The sequence below is a fragment of the Dermacentor variabilis genome, chromosome 3, assembly GCF_050947875.1.
Source record: "Dermacentor variabilis isolate Ectoservices chromosome 3, ASM5094787v1, whole genome shotgun sequence".
NCBI classification, from domain to species: Eukaryota; Metazoa; Arthropoda; class Arachnida; order Ixodida; family Ixodidae; genus Dermacentor; species Dermacentor variabilis.
The window spans coordinates 210,084,823-210,111,972 of NC_134570.1; the positions used below are offsets into that span (position 1 = coordinate 210,084,823).

General features: G+C 44.8%; 1 protein-coding gene and 1 pseudogene across 3 annotated transcripts in view; one reads left to right on the forward strand and one right to left on the reverse strand.

Moving 5' to 3' along the window:
• LOC142576615 (uncharacterized) overlaps positions 1-27,150 on the forward strand; it is a 501,274-nt gene that overhangs the window by 116,362 nt on the left and 357,762 nt on the right. The gene's annotated exons all lie outside the window — the stretch shown is intronic.
• On the reverse strand, positions 22,496-22,677 carry LOC142576819 (U2 spliceosomal RNA; annotated as a pseudogene).

Consider the following 27,150-nt stretch of genomic DNA (forward strand, 5'->3'; position numbering starts at 1 on the left):
GAGCACGAGGTCGCTGGATTGAATCCCGGCCACGGCGGCCGCATTTCGATAGGGGCAAAATGCGAGAATACTCCTGTACTTAGATTTAGGTTCACGTCAAAGAACACCAGGTGGTAGAAATTTATGAAGTCCTCCAATACGGCGTGCCTCATTATCAGAACGTGGTTTTGGCATGTAAAACCTCATAATTAAAAAATTACTCGATCCAACGCAAACGTTTCCTAAAATGTTAAGCGCAGAATTCTCATTGTTTGAACAAAAGGTGGAATCTCCTGCAATACTTCTTTAAGTTTCGCACAGTTCAGACGTTGTCACTTGCATCTCTTATATTGATGCAGTAAACTTTTTAGATTACTTCAATTGCTATTAGCGTTATTCGGGAACTTCACATAATTTTCGGTTTATCTACAAGTCCAATATACTTGTGCAGCGTAATGTAGTTGCGCGTGCCTGAATGTTCGCATATTATAGAGCTTTATTTTCGCTTCTTAATAGGATGCACCGATACCTGACATGCTAGTCTATCGGCATATGCATGTCGTATACCGAGAATCACCATGAATTTTACCGTCGGTAACCGTAAAATCCACCCTAACCGTGATTACGTAGAAACATGGTAGCGCCCGTGCAACCTCGACCGCCCACGTGGATCCGAATTCGCGCTTGCTACTGGCTCTCTACCCTGACAGGAAAAAAATAAATGGTAGAATGCGTCTTCGCTTAATTTCTTCCAATGTAAACACAAAGCATTAGGCATGTTTTGTCCTGATCACGAGAAACATACCTACCCCCCCCCCCCCCACCCCGATTAGGTAAAGATGTTTCGCGCCACCCCTGCTTCACCTCTATGTCACGGGACGACACGAAAACCGCGTGAACATCGACTCCTGTGACGTGTACACATTGACTATGCATAATTCGACTCTACAATAGAAAAATTGTTTCCCATTCCACGCCTTTTTCACCTTGATCCCTGCTATCTTGGTCAAAAACTTTCAGTCTGCGCTCACTTTCCCTGTCTGTCAAGTGTCGTCACAAAACCGCGACAACTGACCAGGTCAAACGGACCTGTAAGTTATAGAATGCATTAAAGGGGCCCTAAACCACTTTTTACAGAATTGTAGAAAGGTATCTGTAGTGAAAATAGGCCATTTCACATGTACTTTGCCGCAAAAAGTACTGCAATGCGTTCAGCAGAAGCAGAGATATTGGCAATCAAATCCAGCCTCTGCGGTGATCCCCGTTGCTTCTTCAATGCCTTGCACGGCGAAGGCTACGGCGGAGTGGGGCGTGCTCACAACGCTCCGCCTTCTAAATGTCACCGTGGACCCAGTTCGTTTCATTTTGAATGTTAACGTAGACGCCACGACTTCCTCCTTTGGTGCCTACGACGCGCTAAACAAAACAAGCCTGGTTGTCCTCAGCAAGCGACAGTGCCCTTAGCCAGTGGACTCGTGGCGACACTCCACGGCAGCCGCAGTATCTATGGCGTTCAGCCGACCGCAGCTTGATATCAGTGATCGGCCAGTACCATCCGTCAAAGGAAATGACGAAATGAAGCCTCTGATGACGAAAGCTTGGCTGAGATATTCACAGCAGTGTAGGCTACCCGGGGATTATGTTATTTCACCAAGCCCGAGAGTTGGTTCAGGGCCCTTTAATACACCGATCAATACTAAGCTTTTCTCGACAGAGCCAAAGACTTCCCTGTTTCGAAAGGAATAGGAGATCGCTGCCCACCTATGGTTCTGGAACTGGTTACACGGAACGGCTGGGGAGAATGAATTTAGTTGCGTGTTATAAACGTTTTCTTTTTGTTGTTTATTGCGCGGCAGTATAACGTACTTGAGCCCTTTCGACACGTACACAACATCGCTCTGCCAACTTCGCTTAGGATCCGTTGTAGCCCCATCCTTCTGTTGCACGCTGCCGTTACTTCCCACCAGCCAGCGCAACTTACGAAAGGCGAAGCGGGCTACTAGCAAGCGCCCGAAGCGACCTCCCCATCTGGTTATCTACTTCAAGTGCGCTAGCTCAACGCCTCCTACATAGCAGGCATGTTCACTAATTTATGATATCATCGTACTTGAACCAAAAATGTTATTGCCAAGCCTTGCGGTCAATATTGCTGCAGATGACTCGGGAGCTTTCCCATTAGATCTATGGCAGTCGGGCAAGGTAGCAAGACGTCATGAGTGGAAGTGACAGGCCTTGTACAATGGTGAATTTAGGAGTGGCACGTGCCACGATTTGCTTGAGGCATGCCGTAGGGGAGACTCCCAATTAATTTTGATCACCAGGCCACCTTTAACGTGCCCCCAATACACGGGATGAGCTGGTTTTCGCATTTCACCCCCGTCTAAATGCGGCCGCCATGGCCTGAATGTGATCCTGGAACCTCGTGTTTAGCAGCGAAACATCATAGCCGCTAAGCCGTCCTGGCGGGTAGGTCTTGTGTTACTAGGAGGTCTTGTGTTACTAGGAGGCGTTGGGTAGCTCGGACCCATCGCAGCCCTCTGCCGTTCTACGTGTTCCTCAGCTGCTGTCATTTAGATAGGATAAGCTGCTCAGCTGTTCCTCAGCTGCTGTCATATAGATAAGAAGGAACTGTCAAGGTTGCCAATGCCATTCGGTTTCAGAGCGAACAAAAGTTACCGCTTCATAAGGAGAATACTGTTTGATTGGGCTGTAGAAACAACGCAACAAGTCACCGCCCAATGCTTGCATCGGCGGTTACGAAAGTTTGACGTTAGCTGATTGTAATAAAAGCAGATTAAAACAGTTTTACTTTATAGTTCTTTCGTTTTGATGCTGCTGGCGTCGAGCCGTAACAGTGATTTGATTTTAATTGAGCAGGTGGCATCATAGCATTCACACAGGTCGTGCGTTCATGATGCGGAACGCCATAGAGGCTTCCTTAGCGTATTCATCACGGCATCGTTAATTTACTACTCTGTTTTATTAAGGTACATTATTATATTACAATGGCAAGCAAACTACAAATAGATGCCGAACAGATGATTCTGCTCGGGTTAACAATTCATAGGGCATTCGCCTTTATTACTGGCCGAGTAGACTACAAGGAACTGCAAGGAACAAAAATTGCTGCGGTTGAAAATGGCTAAACCAAGTTTGTCGAGTCATAGTACGGTTTTGCTTCCTTTGGCAAAGGGCACAAATGCTGCTCGGCACTGTCAGCAACTAGCACATCTACAAATCTACCACAAACAACACACAGGCGCTGCTCGGCGCGGCAGCTACAACGAGCGAATTCACCTTCATGTTCTGTCTAACTTCAATTCGGACTAAGCCTCGAAAGCAAAACGCGTGCCTAGCTACCAGCACTCAGCGCACTTTTGTACATATCATAAGTCGCTTTCAAAATATGGGCACTAACGCGGCGCACGCAGCAGCCGCCGGTAATAGAAAGCTAATTCCCTGTTTGACTTTGCCTTAACTTGAAGGTCAGATTTACGGAACCAGGCGTTTTCTGGTTTTGTACATGCACTTCTAAGGCAGCCATCATCACAGGACTTCGCCGCCGTTCCCTTGGCGCGCATGCTGCGTTGCCGATCGACTAAACACGAAAGCTAGGGTTCGTTCAAAATGGCGTTTGCTTCAACTTCTTCAAACGTAGTGCGCCACGTTTTAAAACCTGAGATTTCTCTGCGCCGCCGAGCTTACCCTGATGTCCATTGCCAACGCAATGGAGCGGCCTTCAGCAGCTTCAACGCTGAGCGCGTGTGCATGCAGACCGCACTCCCGTCCGGCCCTGCTTGTTTGCGTGGATTGGTTTTCTGCGAGCAGAAGCGTTTTGTTCACTCAGCTCCTCTATAAAAAATTTCCCATGAAACGGTGTACCCCTAAAATAGTGAACAACTAATACCCCGCCATCGACACAAACCTGTAAATTTAAGACCCGTAGAAAAATAGGTTTCTCTTTTCAGGGTGCTTTATGTCATGCATCTAAACACACTTCGAGCACTTCTGTGTATTGGCTGGTTGTATTCCGCATAGTTTAACACATCCTCACACACGACAAAAATCGCGACACTTGCTTCTACCTGCATTTCATTGTCGACCGTTGCTTTTTCGCATAGTTTCTTCTCTCGAACGTCTCCTACAACACCTTTCTGAACCGCACCGCTCTGGAGTACCTTAGCGGTGTAATTGAGCAAACCCATCTTTCATGTCAAGGACCATGCTCTCCGGGCTTCGCGTATCAACTAACTGGAATTACAATCTACAAAACTCACAACAGAGGAGGCGCCTGCGCAATGAAAAGAATGGCGCTACTTTAGTTTTTGTAGGTTTGTAGGGACTTGTGTAGTAGGCACACGCAGGGCAAAACTCAACGTCAGAATGTCGAACCAGAAGATTTTCTGTTCATACTTCTTGGCGGCTCAATCACGGTTCGAGTCGGTGTGAACCCGTTCATAGGGGCTCGTAGCCTTTCGGAATTAAGGAAAACCTCAAGTCGGACAAGACAGAACTTGTAAGCTTCTGGCACGGCTTTTATCGAAGCGAATAGTAGTGTATTTATTCTATTGCGTGATGCAGACTGATGTACAGGTGTGTCTTTTACGCACCAGATTGACGACATTGTGACTGCAAGCGCGCAGGTATACTGGGGGTTTGTTTTTCAAGGCATCCGAAGGGTTGAAAACAAATTCCATTGTTGCACTTTTAAGCTTCTGTGCACCCGCGCCCACCGCGCTCCCAGTGGGCCACTGTGAGAATGATGTAGAGCTGAAACTCGATTTAACGAAGTGGTAAAAACGCTCGAATTGTTTCGTTAAATCAAAAAGTTGGAAAAACTTAGTAAGAGAATTTAGGGTCCTTCGAAATCTAAAATTGTTACGTAGCGATACCCAAACGGTACCGCGCCATTGTGCTTGCCGCTAACGAATGCCTGCGCGTGTAAAAAGTCCGCGAGGGCGGCCCAGCCGCCGCTAGCACCGCCTGCTACGTAAGAACGCTATGCTCAGACCCTTGTTCCGTGCATGGGCGCGGTGTGTAGCCTCGTCAAAATAAAGCTAGAGCTCTGACTAGGGTGCGTAGATGTTTTAACGCGATAGCGTTAGAGTGCGCGCTTGAATAAAAACCCGTCTGCGTCAAAATTAGAAAGACATCATAGCTTTTTTTACTCATTTATTTTGGGAAAGGCTTCGTTAAAGGGGGTTTATAGCAAGCTAGCATGGTTAATTAGGGTTTATTACAACACTGAAACTTAATGGTACTTGCCGGGGAATGGGAATTTCTTTGTTAGACCGGGAACATCACAATATCGAGTTTCATTAGGTCGAATTGTAGCTGTATTAAGGCTTCGTAAAGACACATGCACGTTCGGAGAGGCATTGGTTTTACGAGGACTTTTCGTCTACTACAGCCTCCAACCGAGCTGTAACGACGCACCTGCGTATGTTCTCTAATTCCAATGTACCGAAACTTGGACGCGTCTATCACATATTCGTGTCAGTGCCTCCTTAGCGCGCTCTTCACGCTACGAGCTTCGCACAGTTTTGTAGTTGGTTGTATAGTTGACGGAGACCGATTGTCTTATGGCCAAGGTCTCTTAAATCATCCTTAGTTGCGCAATAATATACAACATAACGAGGGCCACAAGTAAGTGGAGGTGAACGTATTTACCTCTCGCCTGTATTTAAGGAATTATTTGCCGACAACAAGGGGCCTCGAGCCTTTCTCCAACTTTACCCCTCTGACGTGTCCTGGCAGAGGGTCCACAGCAGTGCTGCCAATTCTTTATTTATTTTGGGTGATTCGCTAAAGTGAGACACTTAAATCGCAGAATTTAGCGGCAACGTTGGTAATATAGCGGTTTAAGCTCTTGAACGAATTTTAACAGCGTGTTTAAGCAGTGTTCTTTAAACGCATAAATATAAGCAAACGTGGCGCAAATTATGCGCCAAAATGCTTCACATTGGTATAATGTCCATGCGGGTGAGGAATACGCAGCGAATTTACTAGCAAGATGTGAAGTACTTTTGCATTACTGTTATACTTCAATAAAAACGGATGGTCACTGCGGAACTTCTGCCTTGGGCTTCACATTGTGCGGTCACAGCAGCGTTCATTTTAACACGCGTTAGCTGATTTTCCAGAAACAAAAAAAGCACCTCCTCTTTCATTATTCCTGCAAATATTGCAGTCCTTGATACTCCTGAAAGGGTTTCTTAATACTGCAAAACGTGCTTGTTAGCACAGTGATACTGGCAATGAAAATTACGTGACATATATACAGGTCAACTAGTGCGCTTCCGCACTTTGATTAGGTGAAAGCTCCTTGCGAAACAAATTGAATAAAAGCAATGAAAGAAGCACTGTCTTCAGATTATCCTGAATGTGCCCCCCCCCCCCCCCGCTCCGATATCTAAGCCTTTGTGAAGTCTTATCGTTCACCTACTGCGTTGTAATTCGCGCCTTAAAATTTAGCGCAATATACTTTGGCAAACTTACTTCCTTGCAAATGCTCACCATCTCACTTAATAAGAATGTGTTGTACTCGCAGTGTTCAGACCCATTTTAAACGCTTGTGTAAAAAATGAACAATCAAAAGCTCATTTCCTAAGCGCAGTGGGAATATTGTGAAGTCCACCGCGGTTTGAAGTCCTATGAATACAGCCGATATGAAAGCGACCGTTGTATCATCAGCAATTCCGAACGCTTCCGTGCAAGTTTTCAGTAATGAAGTGCACTACACGAAGGCTATTTCCGTAACATTGGCAATATAGAAGTTACTAAATTATCCGAAATTGTTCTGTCACGTCGCTAAGAAAAGTCACCGGTCATGTCTTAGAAAATGTTCGCTAAATACACAGGAATGTCGCTGACTTCACTGACAAGTAACTACGGTACCACTGGTCCTCAGACCATTGCTGTTCGTCGAAGCGGTTTGGAACGGTTGTTTCTATAGGTTCCGGTGCGGGTTCAGCTGAAAGATGGCGGAAGAACAACGGTTTGGTTAGGGTGCAACTGAAATCGGTTCAGCTTTGCTTTTCATGTTACTTCCAGCATGGTCGACCCCTTGCTCCACAGGCCTCGTTCGATCGCTGTTAAAAAAAAGCTGCTTCTGGCTCGGTAGAACGCCAAGGCTTCTTACGGCAAAGCCGCTCGCCGTCACCATGCGGAGGAGGCCAACGCGGTTTGCTTGAAGCACTTGAGCGCGGACAACCGCCAATGACGGACCGCTCAAACGGACGAACACATATCGTACATATATATATACATATATATATACATATATATATACATATATATACACACATATATACATATACACATATATACACATACATATATATACACATACATATATATACACGCACACACAGTAAGAAAAGCAGTTCTGCGTCCGGGTGAATGTTTACAGTGAAGTAGACGCGCGTATTAACCGGTTTATTGACATTTCGGCCGGGGTCCGGCCTTCAGCAGAATACATTGCATGGTGCCAGCACAGTTAATATACATGTGCCTATCAACCAAATGAAGATACGTTTACATGGAAAACGAATAAAATGGGCGAACAAAATGCATCCGAATCGTTCAAAGGATAGCTTACACGTGTATATAGCGATGGCGATTGCAAACATATCATCTAAAATACAAAGCATAAAAACACGCCGAAATGAATTGTAAAAAATCAATCGCCACGTGACATCAAAACGTCAATATGTGTTCAATATGTGCTACTTTATCAAGCAAACACTGACACAGAAATAGCGGAATAGCGACGTACTAGTAGAAGGGACAAGTGACGGGCTACAAAGACAGGCAACTCAATTTTCCTACACATTCATTCCACACGCGACGGTATCAAACTTATAGATAGTCTTCCCTATCATAATTTGGATGAAATCCAGATTGAAGCAACGTGACTCTCACTTTATCAAGTGAGTGGTCAGGAAGATGCACGTGTCTTGAGATGGGCAGGTTGGGCAAAGTGTTAGCGTGGGATTTATGATTGTTAAAGCGGAATCTGAAAGGCCCTTCTGTTTGTCCGATGTGCCGTTTTTTGCAGAGCGTACATTCAAGCATCTATATTACGATTTTTGTGTCGCAGTCGAAATCGCCTTTGATTTTTAAACAAAAGTTTGAAGACGTACTAGTAACCTATTGCGATGTTACCATGTAGGGGCATACTTTAGATCGCGATTTTCGACAAGGATGGCATCCGATGGCATCAGGGCAGTCAGTCTTAGATGATGATGCTAGTATGTCTCGAATATTTCTAGCTTTACGGTATACTACTTTAGGCGGATCAGAGAATATGTTTTTGAGGCGTTCACTTTGCATTAGAATATTGTGGTGTTTCTTTAATATATGCGAAACACTTGAGACTGACGCAGTGTGGGTTAGGACAAGATTTGTTTGCGGTGAGGAAGTCGGCTTGTTCTTAATGCAAAGAAGCGTCCTTCGGCCATGCACGTCTGCGCGTTTTATTGCATCGTCAATTAATTGTGGTGGGTAATTTCGTTTGGCTAAAGCGTTTTTTAGGGTACCGCAATTCTTTTGAAAATCTGATTGCTCAGAACAAATTCCTTTAAAACGTAAGGCTTGGCTATAAGGAATGCTAGTCTTAAAATGTTTAACGTGACTGCTATCGAAGTGCAAATATTGACATCTATCTGTCGGCTTTTTGTATAGGGCAGTAGATTGTTTATCATTTAGCACTGAAACGTTGACGTGAAGGAAGTTAATAGTAGATGCAGAATACGTGTGAGTAAATGTTAGGGAAAGATGAGCATTGTTAAAGTGAGATATGAAAGAAAGCAGTTCCTGTTCCCCATGAGGCCAAATTAGAAAAACATCGTCAATGTAACGTTTGTTATAAAAAGGTTTTAACGTCCTGGTTAGCAAAAATTTATCTTCTAGCTGACCCATAAATAGATTGGCGTAGTTCGGGCCAATTCGCGTACCCATAGGCGTCCCACTAACTTGCACATAGTGCTGTCCTTCAAATTTGAAGGTATTTAGTTCTAAAATAAGGGCTAGCAAAGTTGTCAATGTGTCGCTATCGATGAGTTTATCGGGTGCTACACATTCGTAGCAATTGACGACTGCCATGATGCCATCAGAATGTGGAATGTCAGTACACAAAGATGCTACATCAAGTGTGACCAAAAGAGAACCTTCGGGGATAAGGAGATCGATTACACCCGACAGGAAGTGGGTGGTCTCTCTTACGTAAGAGGCAAACGTAGCTGGGATATGACTAATCAGGGAATCTACGAAGCTGGACAAATTTTCTGTGACTTTACCTATACCAGAAATGATGGGACGACCTGGGTTGGTTATCTTATGCATTTTAGATAAAAGGTAAAAACGACCAGCAACAGTACTTAGTGGAATTAGAGAATGAACCGCATTGTCAGGCACCTTTTTCTTCTTGACGAGATCTAGCACTGTGCTTTTGATCAGAGATTTATATTGCTCAGTGGGGTCATGATCAAGGCGTTTATAAAACGTCGCGTCTGCTAGCTGTCTGTGGGCCTCTCCGGCGTAATCGGACTTGTTAATTATGACAACGGCACCACCTTTGTCAGCAGGCTTAATGACGATGTCTTTGCGAGAGGACAGGGTATCTAGTGCTTTCATTTCGCTGGCGGATAATTTACGGCGGAAGGGTGCTTGTTTTTGATACAATTGTAGAACGTCTCGTTGTACTGCTTCGATATACATGTCGAAAAATCTATGGCGCTGTGTAGGAGGGACCCAGCGCTTGCCAGAGGGTAACGCGTGTTTCGAATAGCTTGAATTGGAGCGGTCATGGAAGTATTCGCGCTAGCGTAAGTTACGGGCGAAATTATCCAAATCTTTCAGTAGTTGAAATTCATTATGTCCACCTGTTGCTGGACAAAAATTAAGACCACAACGTAGAACACTGCACTCAGCTGTCAGCTGAATGTCCGAAATATTAACAATATTATTCTGCTCCTGCTGGGGAAATCTATTAACAGAGGATGACGAAGAAGTGCCGGAGTGTACTTCTAGAAGCTTGGTTTGAAGAGGGGCAGAGTTGAATACCTTGTCCTGGCTTCCAGAAGAGCACAAAACACCGTCACGGGACAGTTTCTTGGCTTTCATTGCGTAGATTTCATCCCATTTTTTGGTTGCGAATGCCTCTAATGCGGCTGATTGGCTAGAGGACAAGTTTAAGCTCGCAGCAATTTCACTTTCTTGGTTCATTAATTTCTTACTGGAAGAACGATAGTGATCTAACACGTCACGGGTGAGTTGTAGTGAAGCATTTTTTAGTATGTTATCCCATCTAGCTATATTGCGCTCACACATGTCCGATAGAGCTGGTTTTACAACAATACGGAGACCCTTTGGCGCAACAGCCGCAGCTAGGTAGGTATTTAGCGTATCTACATGTAGAGCATTGCGAATTCTTTTTTCTGTAACCTTCCTTAGCCTTAGAAATTCATTTGAACAGAGGTAAGAAATATTGTTACCCGGAGACACAGCCTTTAGTCAATTCGCCGGTGCATCATCCACCGTTTTCGTGTGGGCTCTGCGAAACTCGTAGCGGGGACCTTTCGGGGAGGAACCTGTAGCGTCCTGTGCTGAAGGCGACTGTTCAGCCGACGGAGCTATCACTGCGGCGTTCTTTGGGCGATTCTTTGAAGCAGCCTTCTTGCGATGGACCTGTGTCTTTCCATTGTAGGGTGATGACTCCTTTTGAGAGGGGCTACCATTCGTTGTCTGTCCTATCAATAACGCCGGGTCAAAAGATGGGCCTTCAACTCTCGGTTCCTTAGTGCAGTGCTGAGGCGGATTGCTGGGAGCACTGTCTAACCAAGAATGGTACATAGCACTGGACGGCTTGTAACAGAGGTTCCGAATGTGACAGGCCATGAGTGAGACGCCTTCGAAGTTCGGGTGTAAACCATCAGCTGCGAGCACGCGGTGCGGGGGCAGCCATTCGAACCCATGTTCCAGGAAAAATACTATCGAGAGCGACTGCAGAATTTTTTCAACAGGGTGTTGAAATAACACACTTCTTGGTTAAAGCAGCGAACAAATGTGTTGCTGCGGTACCCTCGTCGGCGGTTCCTGGTCCTTGGTAGTATGAGAGTGGCATAGATTCTGGTGACTTCAGGACGTTCCTTGGCGAAGTGATCGATGACTTCACAGTGACATTGGAAAGCTTTTCGGGCTGATACTCGAGCTAGGTCGATGGTGCCTACATGAAGAACGATTGTTGTGGTGTTCTGGGGGACGAAATCCAATAGTGCTGGTACGTCACTGATTGATGCACCGCACTGAGACACAAACGCTGGCGTTTCCTTCACCGCAGGATCGAAGTACTGGTAAATATGCTTCGTCTGGCAGTCACCTACAACGGTCACTGACGGAGCTCTCTTTGGGTACTTCCAGTAGACGTGCTTCAATGCGCTCTTCTCCGGAGCCATTGTTGCAATATACCAGTAAAAAAAGCAGTTCCGGGTCCGGGTAAATATTCACAGTGAAGTAAACGCTCGTATGAAGCGATTTATTGACTTTCCGGCCGGGCTCCTGCCTTCAGAATACATTGCATGGTGTCAGTACAGTTAATATACATGTGCCTATAAACCAAACGAAGATACGTTTACATGAAAAACGAATAAAATGGGCTAAGAAAATGCATCCAAATCGTTCAAAGGATAGCTTACACCTGTATAGACCGATGGCGATTGCAAACATAGCATCTAAAATACAAAGCATAAAAACACACCGAAATGAATTGTAAAAATCAATCGCCACATGACAACAAACCGTCAATAAGTGCTCAATATGTGCTATGTTATCAAGCAAACACAGACAAAGAAAAAGCGGGATAGCGACGTACTAGTAGCGGGAACAAGTGACGGGCTACAAAGACAGGCAACTCAATTTTCCTACACATTCATTCATACCACACGCGACGGTATCAAACTTATAGATAAGGAAGAATTCGCGGGCTTCCCTATCATAATTTGAACGAAATCCAGATTCAAGGAACGTGACTCTCAGTTTATCAAATGAGTGGTCAGGAAGATGCACGTGTCTTGGGATGGGCAGGTTGGGCAAAGGGTTAGCGTGGGAATTGTGATTGTTCAAGCGGAATCTGAAAGGCCCTTCTGTTTGTCCGATGTACCGTTTTTTGCAGAGCGTACATTCAAACATGTATATTAAGTTTTTTGTGTCGCAGTCGAAATCGCCTTTGATATTGAAACAGAAGTTTGAAGATGTACTTGTAACCTGTTGCGATGTGACCATGTAGGGGCATATTTTTCACCGCGGTTTTCGACAAGGATGTAATCCGATGGGATCAGGGCAGTCAGTCTTAGATGATAATGCTAGTATGTCTCGAATATTTCTAGCTTTACGGTATACAGTGAACTCTCACTTGAGTGAACTTCAAGGGACCGAAGGAAATAGTTCACTTAACTGAAAGTTCACTAAACTGAATATTCACTAGACCAACATAAGACATGGCATACATAGTCAAAATTATGAAGTGCAATTCATGGAGCAAAATACATGACATCCATAGTGTTAGAAATGTGTGAAATGGAATTTGTACATATCAACAAGTACAAGGTTCATAACAGTTATAATGCTGCCTTTCTCCACTTGGAAAAAAATCTAATCTTTTTCTGCACTTGTACTTTTAAAGCACAGGAAGTAACCAAACTGTCCAAAGAGTCACTGTTTTTGTACACTTCTTCTGGCACAGCTTGCTGTTGAGACACGAAGTCTGTCAACTTCCCAATGTACCCTACAACCTCAGCTAGAGTTATAGGGCTTGAAACTGGCTCGACAATTGCCTCTTCTTCGGCTTCTTCGCATCTTCTTCGAAAGAAAAAGACGACGACAATGCCACCACTAGCCGGTGAGAAAAAAAAAACACACCACGTGGTTTGTGATGCGACAGATCGCCGCTTTGCTCTGGTGGCGTTGTAAGCACTAGCGATGTTACTTTGTTTATGGCCTCCGAGATTACATGCTTGCTCGTTTTGTGCGGGCGATCTGAGAGGCCATGACTCATTGCCGCTCGTTTTCCGCGACGCCGCTTTGCCCCAGGGGCGCTGTAGCGCCAGCGACGTTACATTACCGATGGAGCGGTGGTTTGATGAGGGCGGGCTTGGTTTTGATCGTAAAAATAAGCCTTGGTCCTCTGAGCGAGTTCGTTAAACTGAAATATTGACTGTTCCGAAATTCGTTTAAGTGAAACATTTTTACATAGAATCTATAAGAAAACTGCCGGGGACATTTAAAAAGTTCGTTATTCTGAAATATTCGATAAACCGACGTTCGTACAACTGAGTTTACTGTACTGCTTTAGGCGGATCAGAGAATATGTATTTTAGGCGTACACTTTGCATTAGAATGTTGCGGTGTTTCTTTAATACTTGCGAAACACTTGAGACTGACGCAGTGTGGGTTGGGACAAGATTTGTCTGCAGTGAGGAAGTCGGTTTGTTCTTAAGAGGAAGCTTTAGCTCGAGTGCTCCTATCTAAATACATGTAAAAGGAGAATTCGTTTTTCTCGGCAACCACTGCACCAACTTTGACGAGGTTTATTTCATTTAAAAGACAAAATTAATATCTAGTGACTGTTGGTTTCGAATTTTTGAGTTAGGTCTTAAATTTCTATTAAAAATTGGCAAAAATCGTAAATTTTCAAAAAACGAAACTATCAAGTTTACAACTCTGTAACTCAACCACTAAATATGATAATACAATTCTGTGAATTGCATCTAATAGTACATCTAAAGCGGACGAAATTTGTATGTTACACATGAATATAAAAAAATTTTAACGAAGGGAAATACAACTTTTGCAAAACCATTGTAACCAACGTAACAAATTCACGTAAGATGTAAAATGACATATTGAATTTGTCCGCTTTGAATGATCTAATGGATGCCGTTTACAGAACCGCGATATCAGTTCTTGATGCAGAGCTATGAATTTGTAAACTTCGTGCTTCTATTTTTTTCAAACGGTCAAATATTTGAAAATCGTTTTAAGAAAATGTAAGTCGTAAATCGAAATTCCGCTTCCAGCAGTCACTAGAATTTAACTTTCTCTTTCAAATGCAACAAATTTCATCAAAATCGGTCCAGGGGTTATCTCATAAAAACGTTTTTGCGTTTTACATGTATTTGAATAGGCAGCGTCGGAGTTGGGCCCGAGCTAAAGCTTCCTCTTAATACAAAGAAGCGTCCTTCGGTCATGCACGTCTGCGCGTTTTATTGCATCGTCAATTAATTGTGGGGGGTAATTTTGTTTGGCTAAAGCGTTTTTTAGGGTACCGCGATTCTTTTGAAACTCTGATTGCGCAGAACAAATTCTTTTAAAACGTAAGGCTTGGCTATAAGGAATGCTAGTCTTGCAATGTTTAACGTGACTGCTATGGAAGTGCAAATATTGACATCTATCTGTCGGCTTTTTGTATAGGGCAGTAGATTGTTTATCATTTAGCACTTCCAGTAAGTTCTTCCAGTGAGAAATTCATGAACCAAGAAAGTGAAATTGCTGCGAGCTTAAACTTGTCCTCTAGCCAATCAGCCGCATTAGAGGCATTCGCAACCAAAAAAAGGAATGAAATCTACGCAATGAAAGCCAAGAAACTGTCCCGTGACGGTGTTTTGTGCTCTTCTGGAAGCCAGGACAAGGTATTCAACTCTGCCCCTCTTCAAACCAAGCTTCTAGAAGTACACTCCGGCACTTCTTCGTCATCATCTGTTAGTAGATTTGCCCATGAGGAGCAGAATAATATTGTTAATATTTCGGACATTTAGCTGACATCTGAGGAGTGCAGTGTTCTACGTTGTGGTCTTAATTTTTGTCCAACAGGTGGACATAATGAATTACAACTACTGAAAGATTTGGATAATTTCGCCCGTAACTTACGCTTGCGCGAATACTTCCATGACCGCTCCAATTCAAGCTATTCGAAACACGCGTTACCCTCTGGCAAGCGCTGGGTCCCTCCTACACAGCGCCATAGATTTTTCGACATGTATATCGAAGCAGTACAACGAGACGTTCTACAATTGTAGCAAAAACAAGCACCCTTCCGCCGTAAATTATCCGCCAGCGAAATGAAAGCACTAGATACCCTGTCCTCTCGCAAAGACATCGTCATTAAGCCTGCTGACAAAGGTGGTGCCGTTGTCATAATTAACAAGTCCGATTACGCAGGAGAGGCCCACAGACAGCTAGCAGACGCGACGTTTTATAAACGCCTTGATCATGACCCCACTGAGCAATATAAATCTCTGATCAAGAGCACAGTGCTAGATCTCGTCAAGAAGAAAAAGGTGCCTGACAATGCGGTTCATTCTCTAATTCCACTAAGTCCTGTTGCTGGTCGTTTTTACCTTTAACCTAAAATACATAAGATAAACAATCCAGGTAGTCCCATCATTTCTGGTATAGGTACAGTCAAAGAAAATTTGTCCAGCTTCGTAGATTCCCTGATTAGTCATATCCCAGCTACGTTTGCCTCTAACGTAAGAGACACTACCCACTTCCTGTCTGGTATAATCGATCTCATTATTCCTGAAGGTTCTCTTTTGGTCACACTTGATGTAGCATCTTTGTGTACTGACATTCCACATATGGCAGTCGTCAATTGCTACGAATGTGTATCACCCGAGAAACTCATCGATAGCGACACATTGACAACTTTGCTAGCCCTTATTTTAGAACTAAATACCTTCGAATTTGAAGGACAGCACTATGTTCAAGTTAGTGGGACGCCTATGGGTACGCGAATTCGCCCGAACTACGCCAATGTGTTCATGGGTCAGGTAGAAAATAAATTTTTGCTAACCAGAACGTTAAAACCTTTTTATTAGAAACGTTACATTGACGATGTTTTTCTGATTTGGCCTCATGGGGAATAGGAACTGCTTTCTTTCATATCACACTTTCACAATGCCTATCCATCCATATCATTTTCTCACACGTATTCTGCATCTACTATTAACTTCCTTGACGTCAGCGTTTCAGTGCTAAATGATAAACAATCTACTGCCCTATACAAAAAGCCGACAGATAGTTGTCAAGATTTGCACTTCGATAGCAGTCACGGTAAACATATCAAGACTAGCATTCCTTATAGCCAAGCCTTACGTTTTAAAGGAATTTGTCCTTAGCAATCAGATTTTCAAAAGAATTGCGGTACCCTAAAAAACGCTTTAGCCAAACAAAATTACCCACCACAATTAATTTACGATGCAATAAAACGCGCAGACGTGCGTGACCGAAGGACGCTTCTTTGCATTAAGAACAAACCGACTTCCTTACCGCAGACAAATCTTGTCCTAACCCACACTGCGTCAGTCTCAAGTGTTTCGCATGTAATAAAACACCACAATATTCTAGTGCAACGTGAACGCCTCAAAAACATATTCTCTGATCCGCCTAAAGGAGTATACCGTAAAGCTAGAAATATTCGAGACATACCAGCATCATCATCTAAGACTGACTGCCCTGATGCCATCGGATGCCATCCTTGTCGAAAACCGCGGTGTAAAGTATGCCCCTACATGGTCACATCGCAAAAGGTTACTAGTAAGTCTTCAAACTTTTGCTTAAAAAGCAAAGGCGATTTCGACTGCGACACAAAAAACGTAATATACATGCTTGAATGTACCCTCTGCAAAAAACGGTACATCGGACAAACAGAAGGGCCTTTCAGATTCCGCTTTAACAATCATAAATCCCACGCTAACACTTTGCTCAACCTGCCCATCTCAAGACACGTGCATCTTCTGACCACTCATTTGATAAACACAGAGTCAAGTTGCTTGAATCTGGATTTCGTTCAAATTATGATAGGGAAGCCCGCGAAACCTTCCTAATCTATAAGTTTGATACCGACGCAAGTGGTATGAATGAATGTGTAGGAAAATTGAGTTGCCTGTCTTTGTAGTCCGTCACTTGTCCCTTCTACGAGTACGTCGCTATTCCGCTTTTTCTGTGTCTGGGTTTGCTTGATAACATAGCACATATTGAGCACATATTGACGTTTCGTTGTCACGTGGCGATTGATTTTTACAATTCATTTCGATATGTTCTTATGCTTTGTATTTTAGATGATACGTTTCCAATCGCCATCGGTCTATACACGCGTAAGCTATTCTTTGAACGATTCGGATGCGTTTTGTTCGCCCATTTTATTCGCTTTTCATGTAAACGTATCTTCATTTGGTTGATAGGCACATCTATATTAACTGTACTGACACCATGCAATGTATTCTGATGAAGGCCGGACCCCTGCCGAAACGTCAATAAACCGCTCCATACGCGCGTCTACTTCACTGTGTATAAATATATATATATATATATATATATATATATATATATATATATATATATATATATATATATATATATGTATATATATATGTGATGTGTGTGTGCGTGTGTCACACCTTGCTATCTGATATACGGTATTGCGGGCTACAGGACCACATCATTATCTCGCTTATGTTGCTCCTACTTTGCTTTACATTCTTGACGAAGTTATTCCACTGAATTTCGAGAATGACAGCCCACAAACAAATTTGACGAAACAAAATACTGACAGCGCATTCCTGCAATGGTAAATTTTCTTAGACATAAATATAAAGAAGCGAAACAATAACTGAAACCTCAAAATGATGTCATTTTTTGACGGGGCTGTGCAGTACATCTGGCATTGTCCAACGGAAAAGGCGTGTTTATGCCAGAAAGCTGTGATATGGGCTGGACAAGCTTTGAAGTGAGTGAAGCTCACAATAAAATTGATTGTCAAGATTGACTGCGGAATATGGAAGAAAGTAAACTGGCTGGGTGAGTGTTGAGGTATCTGTACAGGAAAAACGTTGATTCGCACTGGAGGAAAAGAACTAGGAAGCTTATCAGCAAGAATGCGACCTGTATAATTAGCAAGAGGGCCTCAAAGAACATCACGCGTAAAGTCAGAGAGGATGAGATAATCCCATGGGTGGCGGCTATGAAAAAGAAACCTGCTATGAGTAACTACTTAAGAGGAAAAAAACGAAATCAGGTAGTGGACAATTTGTGATAACTCAAAGGGAAGCCTATTACTTTCGAAGTGACGTCAGGATGCAACGTTAGGGTGCACAAGATGCACGCACTTATAAAACGTGTTGTAAAAAGAAGCATGTGCTTGCTGCGGCAAAGCTAGGGAAGCGATGGAGAATGTTTTATTTGAATGTGAAGATATCTGCCCAGGGCTCGATCTAGGCCTCTCTGGGCTACTTGAAGCCTTTAGGTTCAGCGATAGTAGGGAGAAAGTAAGCATGTCTGCAGTAGAGCTAAGTAAGCGGCGATCGGAAGATTGGTGGAAGAAAAGTGGGGAAACGACAAACAACGGAGGCGTGGAAAAGCAGTTCACAATAGGGATTCAGAAGGTTTGTTTATGGTAATTCATCGTGAGTTGTTTTTTCCCTTCCTTTTTTTCTTTTTCAACATAGGTAGTACCTTAGGCAATATAATAAGAGCTTGGTGGGGCAACCCACCGCCACATTCCAAAGGGGACGCTCGTAGCATCCATGCACCCATCCATGTTCGCCGCCAGCGCTACTCGCTGTAAATTACCGTTACGTTATATACAGTTGCCGCGATGCGTCAGAAACAGTCAGCCATATTAGAATGGTTCTTACTTGACTTTGCGCGCACAAATACAGGACGTCGAAGGAAGAAGTGACACACAACATGCGCAAGCTTCAACTGGCTTTTATTGTGTCAGCGACATATATATATACGCTTCCACAATCATAAAACAAACCGGGATGGCAAGAAAACAAACAAAGCCACGTGCATAACTGCATAGTTACATATGCCGGCGAAACCAAACGTTGTCACTGTCATAACTTTTCACCGTCCAGAAACTTCACTTCCTTATCACTTAATGCTACAGACGGGGCACTAACGCAATACTGATCATGCCGAAGAATTTATCTGGCTTCAACTATCCCCCTGGTTAGGCGATTTATGGGAGAAAATAATATCGTGCATCTGCTAAACATAGGGTACCACCCATTGCATAACGTGCAGTGTTCTGCCATGTGGCCTTCGACGCCTCGCTTCACATTGCGGCGATGCTCTGCTAGCCTCTCGTTTACGTATCGGCTGGTTTGACCGATATAACACTTGCCGCACGGCAAAGGAACCCGATATACTGCACCTTCGTTGCATGCACCGAATTTGTTTTGATACTTTATCTTGCATTTTGATTTCTGATTCTTAATTGGGCAGCTTTTCTTGCAACGTCATTCAAGTTTCTGGGGAGTCGAGAACACGAATTTGACGTCAGAACGAGATCCTATCTTTTTTAGGTGATGGGAAATTTTATGGAAGTATGGAATAACAACCATTTTTTCTTTTCTTCTGTCTTCTTTGCTATATGCGGCTCGTTGGTCTGTTTTCAAACTTGCCTCATTTTTCTTTTCCGGGAGATGCTTTCAGCGACAGCTGCAACAACCTGTTTCGGGAAACCTGCCTTTTTTAACCGCAAAGCCTGCGAGTGAAAACATTAGTTCATTAGGTGATCACATAACTTTTCAAGCGCTTGCGACAAACATAATTGTGCAACACTTTTTTAAAACCAGTTTTGATTAGGCAGATGAAAATGGAAGTAGAAGCTTTTTTGTTTTTGGTTCATACATCCAACACGGTTGATTTCGTTCAAAGACAATTCTGATGTCGAGAAACGTGATGCTATTGCACTCGGGCATTACATGAGTTATACTCAAAGGCTCTGGACACCTTCCCAAACATGTTAAAATACTTCTATTTGTGGGTCAGTGTTCTTAAAAGTTCTGTCTAAAATAACTAAAAATCTTCCCCGAAACGAAGCACCTTGACAACACCGTGGTTAATAATGCTGGTGGTGTTAGGGTTGGCGTCTGCACCGCGTGTTGAAAGGAATTTCAACCGACCATCTCACCCTGCCTCGTCGAAATGGGCCGTGACTTCGCCTGCTGCTGTTGTCGTCCCGCTCCACATGCAGAAAGAACTTTCTCTCCCCCGACCTTCTTCCACCAGGCCTCGAAGAATTGAAGCGTGACTTTCTAATTCGCCATGACCATTTCGAGTGTCTGCCTGTCTGCTGGAAGCCCCGCAGTGTACAGGCCTCCTTTGTGTGTGTATGTGTGTGTGGGTGTGCGAGTTTAGAGAGACCCTTTTCACGAATTGGACCTAGAGGAGAACTTCCACGAACCCGCTGCGCGCAGAAGAGGCAGACAGGCGTCTACAATTCAAGGAGGCGGGACGACCTCTTCCTTTCAGCAGGCTCGGTATAACCAGAGGAGGAGGGGCCCCCTTTCTGTGCCGGTCACGTGACGTCGACGGAAGCAAGGTCCCGCCCACGATTGTAGAGATCCTATTTAAGGGGCTCCGAAATGTACTTTTGATCACTCCATGCTCTTCTCATTTTCTTCCATCCACCTTTGAATAAACCGTGCAAGTTTCGCACTAGAAATCGTCTCGCCCTTGCTTCGTCGCCAAGGTCTACCGGATGCCTGCAGCCCGCCGACAACGCCACGTTACCCAATTAGTGACGTCGGTCGAGCTTCGATAGGCAGGCGTCGCTACTTCTCGGCAGCAATACGATACGCTACCCTGGAGTACGCAACAGTGGATATGACCCTGTCACGCTGGGATAAAAATACATCACTTAGTAAACTAGCTATCAGGAGCCTATACAAAGGCCTTGTTTTTGCAGGTGAATATCATTGTTAAATGTAGCAGACGTGGACGTTAAATACGCAGTCAATAATTCTAAAAAGGCACCAGAGCTTATATCCGGGACATTTTGGAAGGCTACTACACCTAAACGGTCTATACACTCCTCCACACAGGAAATTAGTTCATGATGTGGCAACGAATAATACAGATCTTTGATGTCGACTGAAAATGCATACAGCTGCTTTCCGTCGTTTGCCCTGAGAGCATCATAACCGCATCACATTACTTAAGTCTAAAGATGTTGTCTTTTCCAATCCAAAATAGTGCAATAAACCTTTGCCACGTATCTTCTTCAGACACTACCACGCGCAAAGGGCATGCCGCCTTATACGTCATACCCGTAAAAAACATATCTAAGCTGCCTTCTTTTGCTTTGTTTCTATGCTCTGTACCGGCCTAATAATTTATAGCTGTTTGCATACCTTCTATGCTCTGGATTTTGCCTTCGGGATAGATGCACGGTTGACTCTGGTTAACAAAGTTTCCACTGCCAGTTTGGCTTTGTACAAGAACTGGTTGTGGCTAAAAACAACAAAACAACCTTCTTTGTCTGAATTTAGTAAACACAACCTCTGTGCTTTCAGGGCATTTGCTATTTGCGGAATTGATGCGCCAGTTTTGACTGACTACACCGCGTCAGCACCTCTACACCTTGTGACAAGCAAGCTTCAGTTGAGTTCACGGGAATACGCTGCGACACTTGCCTTACTACTGTCAGCATTTCATGTGCATTCTTCCTTGGCTCCACGACGTATTTTGACCCCCGGCTGAGGGTGCGGCGTAAAAAATGGTCGTCATTTCATACTTGTATAAAATTTCACATTACCTGAAGAAGATAAGATTCGCTCTGACGTGAAAGTCGTGTTCTCGGCTCCCCAAAAACTCGAGACTTTGCAAGAAAAGCTGCACAATTAAGAAAGAGAAACCAAGATGCAAGATAAAGCATCAACTCAAGTTCGTTGCATGCAACGAAGGTGTAGTTATCGGGTTCCTTTGTCATGCGGCAAGGGTTATATCGATCAAAACAGCCGATGCGTAAACGAGAGGCTAACAGAACATCGCCGCAACGTAAAGCAAGGCATCGAAGGCCACATGGAAGAACACTGCCAGTCATGCAATAGGGGTTATTCTATCTTTAACAGATGCACGAAATTATTGTGTCACATAAAGCACCACCAGGGAGATAGTTGAGGCTAGAGAAATTCTTCGGCATGATCAGAGTTGCGTTAGTGCCCCGTCTGTAGCATTAAGTGATAAGAAAGTGAGGTTTATGGAAGGTGAAAAGATATGACGGTGACAACGTTTGGTTTCGCCGGCACCTATAGTTGTGCAGTTTTGCACGTGGCTTTGTTTTCTTGCTATCCCGTTTTTTTGTGATTGTGGAAGCTCATATATATCTCGCTGTCACAATAAAAGCCAGTTAAAGTTTGCGCATGTTGTGTGTCCCTTCTTCCTTCGACGTCCTGTCTTTGTGGACGTAAAAGTCTAATCAAAACCTTGTAAAATCAACTCGCTTAAAAGGTAACGCTTTTGAACTATATTAGAATGCTATCGGGGGCGTTCCACTCTCAAAAGCGACGCTGTAGCGCCATTTCTCTTCCCCTGTGCAAACAATCTCGGGTCAAACAAGCCCAAGACAAGTTGGCAGAGGCTTCATCAAATTGTGCGTAAAATGCCTTCTTTCACAGAGAAGCTGTTTATGGGTAGGAGTACATGCATTTCTGTTCCGCGTGTGCAAAAACCGTGGGCCGATCCCTCAAAAGTTGCAACAGCACGGCCCACCCACGGCGGAGGTGAAGCAGGCCCTAAAGCACTCCGCCAACTTGCAAAAATTCGTTAACTATCTAGGGTCAAAACAGAACCCGTATCAGATATTAGGCTGATAAGAAGAGGTAGTGCACTTTAACCCGCGCCAGCCGTGTCTAGGTTCGCCCCGCCCTCTCCTTGTCGACGTTCCAAGCGCTTGCGTATCTACCTCGCTCCAGTGGGGGCCGTCCCGTCGAAACGTCACGCGTGTCCAATTTCCTCAGGCTCCTTGAAGCGGCCGTCACATCACCCACGCGCATGTAATTAGAGATCACGTTCAACGAGTTCGTACCTTTGTTCAAAACTCTGTGTCACCTCTGTGTCGTGTGCTAAACAGCTCATCTAGTCATCCACGTACACAGAGTGGAATGAATCATAATTTTTCTTCCCCGCAGGGGCGTCTGCGTCAGCAGGCGTTTGGTGTGTTGCGACAACACGTACCCGAGCACATGAGGGTTGGACCCTCCCGCGTGTAGCCGTGCGCGGCTTAGCCGTGTCTGCGGAAAAGGGCATCCTGGGGGTTGAGCTGATGCTGGGTGTTTGGACCTTTAAGGCCCCCCGGCGGAGGCAACACACCCCTTTGGCCTCTGCTTCACATAGACGGCACCCCCGGACTGACCCACCCGGGGGAAATCGGTAGTTGCCTTTTCCTGTCTCTCTCTCCCTCCAGCCTTCGTCTTTCTCTTACTTTTTCATCTTTCCTGTCTTCTCCTAGCTTCCGTTTACTTCCAATTTTTCCAGGCAGCGAGGGTTAACCTTGTGTGAATAGCCAACCTAGGTTATCTCATATTTGGTTATAGTGATAACGTACAGCTGGCGTTTACAGGACCTGTTTTTTACAGTACCTGTAGCGTCCCCCTGTAGGGCTCCACGGTGGGTGGCTGGCGTTATTGCCGAAAATTAAGTTCTCCTATGACAAATTCCTGCCCACCCCTCCTTGATCGCCCTCAGAAAAGAGGGCGCACCGAAGATGTATTCAAGTTCTTTGGTCGTGAAAGACCCAACTTCCCACGATTTCACGTGATTCACTCCGAAAAGTCAGACACACAAGTACGCACAATCTCCCCATTTCTAGTTTCAAAGTCTTTAACTGAGGCTCTTGGTCAAGGTTACAAGGCAACAAGGATGGCAAGTGGAGATCTCCTCTTGGAGCTCCAGAATCTGAAACAATTTGAAAAGCTACCCAGCCTCGTCTCATTTGGGGACGTTCAAGTGACAGTGACTCCGCACCGCACTATGAACACTACCCGCGGCGTTGTCTCAGACGATGATTTGCTTCAGCTAACAGACGCAGAGCTCTTGGAGGGCTTTAGTGAGCAAAATGTTGTCAATGTGAAAAGAATAAAGATGAGGCGCGACGGTAAAGAGATTGCGACCAAACACATAATACTCACCTTCAATTCAAGTGTCCTACCCGAGTCAATCGAGGCCGAGTACATCAAGCTCCGTGTCAGGCGGTACGTGCCAAATTCACTGCGATGTTTCAAATGCCAGCGCTTCGGCCACAGTTCGCAGAGCTGCCGCGGCCGCCAAACATGTGCAAAATGCAGTGCCCACGAACACACATCTGAAGCTTGTGAGAATGCTCTCCACTGTGTAAACTGTGATGGGGAGCACGCCGCGTACTCGCGTGCGTGCCCATCCTGGAAAAAGAAAAGGAAATTGTAACAGTTAAAGTAAAGGAAAATATAAGTTTCAAGGAGGCACGCAGGCGGGTATCGTACCTGCCCAAGAAAACCTTTGCCGAAGTGGCGCGTCAGGGGGCAGCGCCACAACGGCCTCCGCCAACTGTCCGACCCACAGGCAGTGAGTCGGCAGTTACGCCATCTGCCCCCGCGGCGGTTGCAGCTAGCGCTGCTCCGTCGACCCAGACTGAGGGACCATCGACCCCGAAGGTGGCCGCCGCCGAGGCTGTCCCAACCTCCCTGGTCCCCTCCAGTGCTGGCAACAGCCGACGTAGCCAAATCCCGCAGGGTGCCCCATCGACCTCTGGGCTGGTGGGCGCAGGGGTCTTGCCCTCCAAGGCAGGACTCTCTCTTGTAACTTCTCGCTCGCAAGAGCACGTGTCCGGCGCCTCACAAGAGGCAATGGACACAACACCTATCCTCAAGGCGCACCAAGCGCCTAAGGAGCGGCGAGGATCCCTCGAACGCTTCAAAATGGGCAGAACTCCCGTTACAGGGCCTCGAAAGAGCTCTGTAACCTAAGACATCACCACCGTTTCCGTAAACACAGCACCAATTTTTTCTTTAATATGGATACACAAATCATTCAATGGAATGTCAGAGGTCTTCTTAGGAATCTCGATGATCTACAAGAACTCATCTACCAACACAATCCAAAAGTGCTGTGTTTACAGGAAACACACTTAAAATCCAAACACACAAACTTTCTCCGATAGTACATAACTTTTCGTAAAGATCGCGATGATGCTGTCGCATCATCGGGCGGTGTCGCCATTATTATCCATAAGAGCATTGCGTGTCAACTTTTCCCGCTACAAACGCCTCTCGAAGCAGTGGCGGTTCGAGCTGTTCTCCTAAACAAACTCATCACCATTAGCTCTCTTTACATACCCCCACATCACAAATTAACGAAACAAGAATTTCAATCCTATATAGATCAATTGCCAGAACCTTATGTTGTTCTCGGCGATTTCAATGCGCAAAGCTCCCTGTGGGGCGACTCTCGTACAGACGCGCGAGGTCGTCTCGTTGAACAGTTCCTTTTCTCTTCTGGTGCTTGTCTTCTGAATAAGAAGGAAGCGACATACTATTCTCTCGCAAACAAAACATTTTCTTCAATAGATCTTAGCCTAGTCTCCCCGTCACTACTGTCTGAACTTGAATGGGAAGTAAACGACAATCCTTACGGAAGCGACCACTTCCCTATACTACTAAGAACATATAAAGAACACGAATGTCTACCACAGGCTCCCAGGTGGAAAATCGATACAGCCAACTGGGAGAAATTCCGAACTCTCACCAGGATCTCATGGGATGACATGTCCTCTTTAGAAATTGATGCTGCCGTTCAGTATTTTACAGCCTTCATTATAGATGCCGCGTCTAAATGCATATCTGAAGTAAGTGGTTTCGCATGCAAACGGCGCGTCCCGTGGTGGAACGACGAGTGTAGGACCGCCCGTAAGAAACAAAACAAAGCGTGGGGGTTGCTGCGTGCCTCTCCCACCGCGGAGAATCTTATTAACTTTAAAAAAGCAAAATCTGAAGGAAGGGGAACGCCGACAGGCCAGAAGAGAGAGCTGGCAGAAGTTTTTATCGGGTATCAACTCTTATACTGAGGAGGGGAAAGTCTGGAACAGGGTTAACAGGATAAAAGGACGACAAACTTATTCACTCCCTCTAGTAAATACACAGGGCGGTACACTGAAAGATCAGGCCGACTCACTTGGGGAGCACTTTGAGAGTGTATCAAGCTCAAAACATTATTCGCAATCCTTCCGAAAATATAAAAAAATAGAAGAATGCAAGCCACTCGTCAATAAATGCCGACAGAATGAACCGTACAATTGCCCTTTTAGTGCTGCCGAGTTGAAAGCTGCCTTGAGCGCATGCAAGAGCTCTGCACCGAGATCCGATAGAATCATGTATGAAATGCTCAAAAACTTACACAATGACACGCAAGTAACACTACTTACACTTTTCAACACTATCTGGGACGCAGGGTACCTTCCAACGGCATGGAAAGAAGCCATTGTGGTCCCTGTTTTGAAAGAAGGGAAAGACCCTTCTTTAGTGGCAAGTTACCGCCCGATAGCCCTCACAAGCTGCATGTGTAAGGTATTTGAAAAAATGATAAATCGGCGACTCATCCATTTTCTTGAACAAAACAAAATGCTTGATCCCTTTCAGTGTGGCTTCCGAGAAGGGCGCTGCACAACCGACCATCTTGTACGTATTGAAGGACATATTCGTGACGCGCTTGTACACAAACAGTTCTTCGTATCGATATTCCTCGATATGGAGAAGGCGTACGATACGACCTGGCGCTACGGAATCTTGAGAGATTTGTCAGAAATGGGCATTCATGGTAATATGCTAAACGTAATAAAAAGCTACTTGTCCAGTCGTACCTTCCGGGTGAAAGTCGGCAATGTGCTGTCACGTCCTTTTACACAAGAAACTGGTGTACCCCAGGGAGGCGTGCTCAGTTGCACACTTTTTATTGTTAAAATGACAACGCTTCGTGCGTCCTTACCACCAGCCATTTTGTATTCCGTCTATGTGGACGACATTCAAATAGGCTTCAAATCCTGTAACCTCGCAGTATGCGAGAGACAGGTACAGCATGGTTTGAACAAGGTGTCAGGGTGGGCAGAGAAAAATGGTTTTAAAATCAATCCTCAAAAAAGTTCTTGTGTCCTGTTTACAAGGAAGAGAGGCCTAGTTCCGGATCCTTGCTTACAAATGTGTGGACAACAGATTCCTGTAAACAAAGAGCACAAATTTCTAGGTATTATACTCGACAATAGACTCACTTTCGTCCCACACATTAAACAACTCAAAGAAAAGTGTCTGAAAACAATGAACCTAATGAAACTTCTATCCCAGACTACGTGGGGTA